Source organism: Neophocaena asiaeorientalis, unplaced genomic scaffold, assembly GCF_003031525.2.
Source record: "Neophocaena asiaeorientalis asiaeorientalis breed wild unplaced genomic scaffold, Neophocaena_asiaeorientalis_V1.1 scaffold524, whole genome shotgun sequence".
NCBI classification, from domain to species: domain Eukaryota; kingdom Metazoa; phylum Chordata; class Mammalia; order Artiodactyla; family Phocoenidae; genus Neophocaena; species Neophocaena asiaeorientalis.
This window is the reverse complement of record NW_020172144.1, coordinates 1,147,914-1,150,962: the sequence shown is the minus strand read 5'-3', so window position 1 is coordinate 1,150,962 and position 3,049 is coordinate 1,147,914.

The following is a 3,049-nucleotide window of genomic DNA, read 5'->3' as shown; positions in this document are numbered from 1 at the left end:
AAGAAGAGATTTTCTGGCCCCAACTCAACCCACTGTGCTAAACTACCCACTCATTCGGGGCATCTGCATCCAATACCAGACATACAGGGAGTCTTGCAGCAGACAGCATGGTTGAAAAGCAAAGCACGATAGTAGAAATAAGACTGAACAGGCCATCACTGTCATCCTGGAAAGCCACTCCTTTAGTTCTTGCTATCAAGACCCCTGGGACTGTCCTGGATGTTGTCCTTTTAAAGACCTGACTCTTAAACTCTTTATCAGTTCATTGAGCTTCTCCACGTCTTCCCAATAAATTTCTTTCTTCTTTAATCTAACTACAGTCAGTCTGTTGCTTGCAATGAAACAACTCTTACCATGCAAAAAGACAGCTGAATGGCAATTAATAAACTTAATTTATGTGATTATCATATATATATTTTATATATTTATAATGTATACAATATACTACTATAATGAATAAGCTTAACAATGCTAATATAGAGAATGCATTCTTTTCAAAAGCATATGGAACATGTACAAAATGATCTCTTAGGTAGTACACACACACACACAAATAAAAAAATTCCCCAAGAGTAGAAATACATGGGCCACAGTGTAAAACAGAACACCTAAAAATTAATACCAAAAGCATATCCAAATTTATTTACTTGAAAAGAAAGAAAAGCTGAAATTATAGAAAATTTAGAAAAGAATGGTGATAGGAATATTACCTGTTAAAAATCGGTGACAACGTATGATAAAATGATTCTCAGAGGAAATTTTACAGCCTTAAATACATTTGCTACAAATCAAGAAAGATGGAGAATATGTGAACTTAAGTAGTCGACTCAAAAAGATAGAAAAAAGACAACAAAATAGATACCACATTAATAGAAATAAATGTAAAATATAAAATGAAATAGAAAAAAATAGCCTTGGTCAATAATACCAAAAGTTGGTCTTTTAAGAAATAGGAAAAGAGATAACCAAAATTATTAATGAGAAAGCATATGACAATTATTTTCAAATTTTTTTTTATTATGGGAGTCAAGAAGCCCTTAAGGCCTCAGGAAGACACAAGATCAAAAGCCATAAAAGAAAACACTGACATATTGGACTCCATAAAAAAATATAATAAAACAAAATAGAAAGTTGTTTGTAAAATGAAAGACTCCATAAACAAAGTTAATAAGTAAAGTTTTAGGAAATTTTTAGGAAAAGAATGACTAATAAACATCTGAAAGAATGTTCAGCCATACTAGTAATCAGGAAAGTTTAAAAGCAATCAAGACACCATTTTTCACCCATCAGATACACAAAAATTTTTAAATATGATATTATGCAGTGTTAAAAATGTGAGGAAACAAGCATTCTCATACATTGTTATAATGGGGAATGTAAATTGGCAGTAGTTTTGGAAGGCAATTTAGCAGTATGTATTAAAATTTTTAATGCACATACCCCTTTGAATCAGGCCATTTCCAGAAATCTATCCTACAGAAATACTTGAACCTGTGCACAAAGATATATGCATAAAAATGCTCATTGAAGCATTTCTTGGACTAGTGAAAAAAAATGAAACTTTCTAGGTCAATCAGAAGGAAAATGATTAAAGGATTGCTGAGCAGCCATTAAAATGAATGAGTAAATCTTTAGATAATTACATGAAAAATTTTCCATAACATAGTGTTAAATAGTAAAAAGTAAATTGTTGAATGCAAATTACATACTATAGCCATTTAGATATGTGTGTCATATACAGACACACTCATATGGAGGCAGGTATGGTATAAAGAGACTTTTACTTTTTAGCCTATATTCCAGGGTTGTTTTAATTAAAAAGAAGAGAAAAAAGAAAACAGTTTGGAAAGAGCCGTATTAAACTGTTAGTTGTGTTTACTTTAAATAGGGGAGAAAAAAGGGGTTAAAGTGAAAAAGATTTTTACTTTTCACTCTATAAAATATGAAAATAAACAAACATGCCATTTTTGTGAAATTAAAAATTTTAATATAAAGAAATAATGCATGAAAATACTTTTCAAAGACAAATGAAATGGACCCTAAGTTTACCCTAGCAATTTTTCAGTCACAATAAAAAATAAAATAGGATGGCCCTGGTACTTTCCAGTTCTCCTTCCTTTACAACATGATTAGGAATTACTTCAAGAGAACTGCTCGCTCTTTTATGGAATATTACTGCCTTAAATATTACCTTCCAGACCAAGAGTTCAAAGCATAGTTAGCGCAAGATTTCCAGCTAAGAACCCCAAACTGGCAGGATATCGTGGGCGGGGTGACATTTATTCTACTTCCTAATTAATATTAGAGCAGTATCTCCCCCAAAGTCACTTACTTTTTTAAAAAAAATCACACGTAGGTCGTAAATTGTGTGTTTTACTGGGTCTGTAGAAAGGTATTAAACGATCATGAAAGCATAAGGAATAAGAAAACACCTCACTGACAGCTGATAGCAAACAATCACCGCGAACCTTATCCAGCCCTTACTGTGTGCACAGCAGCATGACTCTGCACAATGACACACTCTAAAGCTTGAACATTTTCCCAGGAATATACTTTGAAATATAAAGGTACATAAACAAAGGAGGCATAATTATGGTTTTGATAGGGACATTTTCCTTACGGTGCATAGAAAAAAAAGACGGGAAAAGGAATTGTATTGACTTAGAGCGCTGAGAAAGCGGTCAAGCCCTATCTCACACCAGACGACTGCTGTCTCCAACACGCAGATTTCACGCTAAGTCGCAGTCGTAGGGGGCAGTATACGTGGAACACTACCTAACATTGAAAAACGCGTGTCGCAGGCCTTTTTCCACTTCACCCCGCCTGCCTTCCCCGCCTGCACGGCGGGCACAAACGTCCTAACGCGTCTTCACTGACAAGGTCCTCCCTCCATTTTGTCCCCAGTCTCCTTCAGGCAAACCGAGTGGCGCTATTTTCAAGCCCCTCCCTGATGAAACCAAAGCAGGGAGTAAGCGGTGTGAGCGCTGGACCACACTTTCGCTCGGGGCGAAACGGTGGCTGGCGCTGGGTTGAACTGACGGGGTCGCCC